Genomic DNA, 7,461 nt, shown 5'->3' with positions numbered 1-7,461 from the left:
TTCTGCCCTCTTCCCGGGATGAGTGACCGACTTTCAGAGCCCTTGTTTTACCTCTGTACGGTACCGGTGCACTATAAGTGGCTGCGCTACGAATGAATGGCACGGCAAGCAAGGATACTTTGTGTAGGGATACACACGCCCCTTTCTGTACGGGCACGCCCCGCACGGCACCAGATTACAGGCAAAGGTCCTGAGTGCCTCAACCTGACCACGCCCCTGAAGGCAACATGTGCATTTTAGAACTGCCCATAGCCAGCCTTTGGAGACGCCTCTCGTACTGCACGCTCGTACCTTGAATTGCCAACGTCCTGTGCCCTTAGTATGAAATTCTACATTCTAAATTCTAAATGTTCAGGTGTATGATGTGTTTTGCCACTTGCAGGCATTTTATAGATCTGTTGAATGAATGACTTGACGGTCATTATAGATGCAAAAGAGGAAGGATGTCAGCCAGGCCAGACTGTTGACAGAACATGTCGTCTTGGCCGGGCGGTGCGAAAGAAGAACCAGTCCGCTGCCAGACTGACTGGAGAGCAGAGCGGGTGTGTTTGTTAGAGAGAGGGTGTGTTTGTGAGGAGAGCGACAGAGAGGCCAAATCACCCCCAGCCTCCAGTACGCCACGCACGGCGGTGTGTCATAAAAATAAAAGTGGTGGTAATGGGATACAGCGCCAGGCCTCGACCGGTGGGCTATCCATTCAACGGGGCCTGCGTCAGAGAAAAAAACACCCCGAACCCAGGAGGGAGGCAGAGAGAGAGATTAAAATAAGACGTGGGATTGGCGCGGGTCGGCGGTGTCTCCTCAGAGCTTTTCGCCCCCCGCTGCTCAGACGGAAGAAAGGGTACAGAGGAGGAGGAGACGCCAGAGCATTTGGAGCAGCGCGTCAGACGGGCCAGTGGGGCATGCAGGGTCAGGGGCCCGCGGGGTCGGAGGTAGTCCTATAAAGAGCACGCACACATACACACACAACATGTCTACGCGCACGCACGCACGCGCTGATGATGGATGGCAGCGGGACAAAGCCGACGTTAACTATTGACTCTTGATGGATGATCCCATCCGCTCCACTGCACGGCGAATTAGCGCGAGGTAAACCGGGCGACTTGGGGGAAGGAGGAGACACACACACACACACACACACAGCTAATACACTGGATCAGTGCCAGACACACTGACTAACAAAGGTGAACATTAGCCTCAGATTGATATTTGGTAACGCGATACGCGCTTTTACGCACAGACCTGCGTCCACATCCAGCGCTTTGCACCGGGCCCGGCGGCTCTGTTTGATGTGAACAAAGCTCTCACATTGTTTCCTTTATCAGCACGCCTGCGCGCGCGCGCGCACACACACACACACACACACAAGCTCACTCCTTATTGGCCACACACCATGCCACAAGCACAGCATGCCCTCACAAGTTACTCCTGGTCCAAACAACGGAGGTGAGTCAATCAGATCAGACAGCCATATCATCTGTAATTTCCTCTCCAATCTCCAATCCTTTTTTTTCTTTCTTTCACCTCGTTTAACTTTTTGACTTGCAGTTGTCACTGTGAAAATATCACAGTAACAGTACCGCGTAAAGGTGAGATGGCTTCATCAAGCAGCAGTGAGGCAGTCTGATGCTTATAACACTGATATAAGCATTAGTCCGCCTCACTGCTGCTATGGTGGTCTGTCGAACATGGCCTGTTCGGAGAGAGGGAATTGATCATGCCCCGCAGTTTGAAAGCGACAATGCAAACACAAAGGTTACAATAGAGAGCTGTCTTGTGTTGGGAAAATTAATCTTCAGCCTCGCCGCAGGCCATTAGCATATTACCATGACACAACCAGAAATGCATCAAAGGCCGCTGAATCAAACAGGCAGCCTTGCAGCACACAGCGACAGCTTCACCCATCGTGTGTGTGTGTGTGCTGTCCAGAGGGGGCTTGATAAACAGCTCTGAAATGTGTGTGATGCTGCATGTCAGCACGTGATGACAAAGCACAACTCAGCATTCAGACCCACTCAACCGTGCTCCGCTCCCCTCAACCTTTTTCTCTCCGCTCATTCCTTCCCTCGATTTCCCCTTTTCCTTTCTGCCTGTCCTTTACCTCACGCAACTTTCTCCCTCCCCCCCCCCTTCTCCTTTTCTTCCTCCTCCTCCTGTCAACCTTTTGTTCTTTTGTGCTCCTTTGACACATTCCTCAAACACGCTGAAGAGAGGGAAGAGGGGAAAACAGAAGGGGAGAGGATGGAAAGGAGAAGAAAGAGAAAGGGGACAACGTTAGTGAGAAAGTTAGACGAGAGTGCAGGTCATTTTCATCTCATTGTTGTGGAGAAAAAGGATAGGGAGAGTGAGTCAGCAAAGAGAGACAGAGACCGAGAGAGCTACGAGATCAAAGACAAACAGATAGTGACAGAGATGGAGAGGTTGAGAAACAGTGAAAGAAGGAAGGTGACAGATATGTAAAGAGAGACTGTCTTCGGAGGCGCAAGAGGTATTAGTTTGCTCCTCTGGTGCCAACTTTATTTCAGCCTTGTTGGTAACTGATATCTCTAACTGCCAACGCAAAGATTCACATGCCGTACCGCAAGCAAAACAAAGAGTATTGTGACTTGTTTACAATAATGTTTGACTCGTATCAGCGTGAGTTCACGACAAAAAACCAACTCGACGACACCAGCAAGAATAAGACGCTCACTTCCTCTTTTGCTGCTCTTTATTTTCCTATTTCCTCTCCTCATTCAAATTAAACAGATTTGAACCATATCTGTGGAACATCCACACGGTCTTCAGACTATTTATTGTCCAAATGTGAATTTATCTTGAAACTATCATGTTATACTTCATGCAATATTTGCTGTATGGTTAGTATAGTGGTGCCCTATTGTTGCAATCAATTTCTTTTAATTTTTTTTTAAAGGAGTATAGCTTGCCTGCACAAATGAAAGTGTGTGCATGTGAAAGTGTGTGTGATCAGCCCTTCGTAAAGTCACACTTCAGTGGCATTCTCCACTTTATCATCCAGATGACCTCCAGTAAAAACGGCTCACCCCAGTAACCCGGGTAATCCCAGATGTGAACTTGACCCTGGACTTCCCCACCGCCAACTCCTGGCAGTCATTATCACTGGCCTTTACCGCCAGAGGAAGCCACTGGGCAAGATGTGCACATGCGTGCAGACAGAAATTAAGAATTACAGTATCTTTCTCTTATGATTTACTTTGGTTCCAGTGGGGGGTTATGACCTCCCCAAGGGGTCGTATGATAAATCTCAGGGGTTTAGAGAAGATTAACTGGCAAAGTGGGGTCCTTTTCTTTAATCTCTGCTCTTTTCTTGTGAAATACTGCACAGCTCTGCCTCCTCAGACCTCTAAAAATGTAAATCTTAAATGCAGAAACAAATCATGGCGCACAGTTTCCTTTTAAGGAGTCCCACGGGGCCAAAATGTTTATGAGATACTTCTCTGTTGGACATGCACAACAGTTGTGCACAACAAACAGTCCCAGTGACTCACACACACGTTCACAGCCAGGAGTGTGTGCGGCACTGTGGGGTGCTGGCATGCACACCCACCGAACCCATGTGGGTTTGATTAGAGCAGAGGAGACGGCAGCGTAGAACCTCCATGGAAATGAGAGGCAGAGAATGAGGGAGATCAAAGAGAGAGAGGAAAAAGATAAGAAAACGGAAAGAGAATCAAGAGTGAACGTTGGCATGTGCAGAGGAGTGTGTCCTCGTGTGTTTGTTATATTGTTGATGTAATGTGTGTGATTGCAGCTTGTCAAAATCCTGAAACACAAGAATGTTTGGGAGTCAAAAGTTCCTTGTTTCGCGGCAAGATAAGGCCAGCTTTGTGTGAATGCTGTAAATGCAGCTCTGGCCACATGAATGTGTGTGTGCGCGCATGCTCGTGCATGTCTCTGTGTTGAAATCTTCCTCTACCAGACATTTGTTAGTCATTTATTATTATAAATTATAAAGTAATTTATTATTATATGTTTTATTAAAGTGGACAGTGTGTGTGTGTGTGTGTGTGTGTGTGTGTGTGTGTGTGTGTGTGTGTGTGTGTGTGTGTGTGTGTGTGTGTAGGTGTGTAGGTGTGTGTGTGTGTGTGTGTGTGTGTGTACATGAGTCAAGCTGAGTCTCTTGTGTACATGAGACTAAACCTCCAGATGCCTGGGCAGTTGCACCCAGACGCTTGTATTACTCACACTCTATTCCTTTTGTGCTTCAGCAACCCCCCCCCCCCCCCCCCCCCAACTCCTAAAGTCTCTCTTCCCTCCCCCTCGAGTCTTTGTGGTTCTAATTATCGCGCTCATTTGTTATGAGTTGGTCTGGACGGAGAGTGAGCGAGAGCTGAGAGAGATTAGATTAGGAAGGAGAGGAACTGGAATTGTGCTGAACCCGTTTATTTTGTGGAAGTCCTTTTTTTAATGTGGTTCCGCTCATGATCCAATCTTCCCCTCTGTTTTTGTCTACTCTGTCTGCCACCTACAGTTTAAGGAGCCCACGGGCCCCTCTGAGGTGCTACGTGACAACGGCACTGTAAAACGCCATTGTGTGATCTGAATGATGCTGAATTGCTTTACGCTCCAACAGGAAGATGGAGGACAACAGAAGGGAAGGATTTAGAAGAGGGAGGTTAAATATGTAAAGAGAGGAAGGGAAGTAGATGGAGATGTTCGTGAGGACGGTTGTGTGAAGTACAGTGAGCCGAAGTGGTCTGGAGTAGAAGTGGGATGAGGGATAGACGAGAAGAAAAACAAGCGCTGGTTCCCAGACTCTCGCTGCTTTTCACCTCATTTTATGTCCATGTGTCGTGTTTTTTCTATAAACCGCCAGAAAAGTTCATTAAAAGTGCAGCCCTGTTTTTTTTAATTGATTGTGTTACCCCTCCTTCTTGCATCCTACCGCTCTGCCCCTCCACCCTCACACCGCCTCTCACTCTGCACTCATTCTTTTATTCTCCCGTTGCCTTTCCTCTTTGACCCGAGTCAACGATTGTTGTTCGCTTTTGCTTTTTCCTCAGCCGTGTGTGTGTGTGTGTGTGTGTGAGCGAGCGAGAGAAAGACCCTATGATGTCATGGATTAGGAAGGGCCATAGTTGGATATTTCACTTGAGGTCAACCTCTGGTCACTGTTACTGTATGTGACCACTGTGGGTCCCTCAAGCCTCCAGAATGAACTGACGAAATGGTAACTTATTCATGTGTTTTATTGTTTTTTAATTGTCTTGTATCACACTCAGAGAAATATCATTCCCTGGTGCCACTGGGTAGGAATCATAAAAATTACAAGTTTAGGTGCGTCCTGTGATTTCTTCATGATCATAATGACTTTGACAATACCTTGTGAGAACATGAAAGCATTAAAAAAAAAAAGTTTAAACTTGAACTGTCAACTAAGAAACACTTTTATTTTTCCTGTCTCTGTAACAGAATCACAAGAAAGAAAAGGACAGAGGGAAAGGATGTACAGTGATGCACTGTGGCCAAATGGAAAGTTGTAGAAGTTTTATAAGATCAGGGCTGCATATTTTCCGAGGGGATCGTTTGTGAGCACTACTACCTGCTCAAACACATGTGCAGTCCATGCACCAAAAACAATTAAACAGACATTTGAGCTGCACCTGCACGCGAAGATAAAAACAAATAAGAGCTTGTTGGTGGCTTTGGATACTCAATGTTCATCTCTAGTCTTCTTCTTGAGTGAGACTAGCTTCTTGTAAAGGTTTTGTTTCAGTGATCACAGTGTTTGGAGTTATTAGTTGACAATGGAAGCATAACCAGCTTTGGAAGCACAGATGGGCAGGTTGATTGCTTCAGAAATAAGCATTAGACATCCGGTTTCAGCATTTCTCCTGATGCTCTGTGGGGAAATATATTTGTTTTTTTTAACTTGCAGTGACAACTTGCAGTTGTTTTAGGGCTTTTTAGGGGTTTAGGACATGGATGTAGAAATAATATTTAAACTGCCATGACCTGTTTAATAACGTGCAGTCTGACCGTTTAGTAGTTTTCCTTGTGGTCCAGCAGAAGGTGCTCTGATGCCATGTCCTCACTACTCCGTGTCTAGTTGGATGCAGAGTTGTCAAATAGAAACGATCTCCGTCCACACGGGAGTTTCAGCATTATTCTCAAGTTGATCTGCATCCACACGGCAGCCTTCGAAGGCGGACAGCACGTGACCATTAACGTACACTGGGCATGTGCGTGACGGTGTAAACAGGAAGTGGATTGCTTGCTTCGTTAAATAAAATACGACAGAGTGATAAAGTACTCTTTAATAATGAAAGGTTGTATTTGATACTTAAGATCTTCCTCTAAAATCTTCCTCTATGAACTCAAACAGACACAGTTCGTGGAAAGTTTTAGAAGTTTTATTTTTCAGACGTAGTTACAGTGCTGCGGGTCTGTCTGTCTATATCTCTCTCTCTCATCAACTTTACTTTAAAATCAACACTTACACGTAAACGTTTACTAGATTATGGTCCATAAATGTGGTCAACACACGTCGATCACTCGCTTCCTCTGTGTTGTTGTCTGTTGTTGCCGTGGGGGCTGATGAATGTAACGTTAGCTCCGCCATTGGGGTATTCCTTCATGAGATACGACATCAGGGGTTAACCAAAACCCCGGAGTTTTCAAATACCTCCAACCTCGGCGGAGTTTTCAGGCTCCTCCGTTTAGGGTGCTCCAAAACTCCGGCGTAGTGTGGCTGCTCAGTGTAAACGTAGCAAAGATGGAGTAAAACTGGAGTAGTTTGGACTGTAGTGTGGACTAGGCATAATGCCTAGTCCACACTACAGTCCAAACTACACTACAGTCCAAACTTCCCTATCAGCTGAACCAGTTAACTAAGCTAATACATGTAACAATGGAGGAGGACACGAGCAAGCATTTCATTAACGGAATTAATCATGTCCTCAAGGTAACACCTGCATTATAAATAATCTCGTAGAGTGGCACTGAATCAAAATCTAGTTTTAAAGCCTTCATAACTTTGTGGTGTACATGGTGCATTTTACTCAATGAATCTGTGCTTAATCAACTTCTTACTCGTTTAATACTCACAGCAAGTTAATCCAGACTTGTTAGAGGTAATATATTAAATGTCAGCTTTAAGGAACAGATCATTAGTTATTGTATGCTTCTATCATAGAAAGACATGAAATCATCTGTGTGGAAAAGAGAGAAAGAGATGGAAAAAAACCTCCATCTGAGACATACTTGATTTGTAAGCGCAAATGAGTATTTCTAATTTGGTGGATGCAAACAGCTGATATTAAAAAACAACAACCTGACCACCATCAGCCTACATCGTCAGATGCATCTAAAAAGTGAGTCTTTTTATTTTTTTTAACAAATTTGTGCAATACTGCCATCATCTGTGTGTCGACTGTATCAGCATGTGAGCAGAGCATGTTGAGGCTAATCGATAGTGTGTGTGAAATAGTCTGATGTCCA

The sequence above is a fragment of the Melanostigma gelatinosum genome, assembly GCF_949748355.1.
Source record: "Melanostigma gelatinosum genome assembly, chromosome: 9".
Lineage (NCBI taxonomy): Eukaryota > Metazoa > Chordata > Actinopteri > Perciformes > Zoarcidae > Melanostigma > Melanostigma gelatinosum.
The sequence above is the reverse complement of the archived record's forward strand: the minus strand, read 5'-3'. Positions refer to the sequence as shown.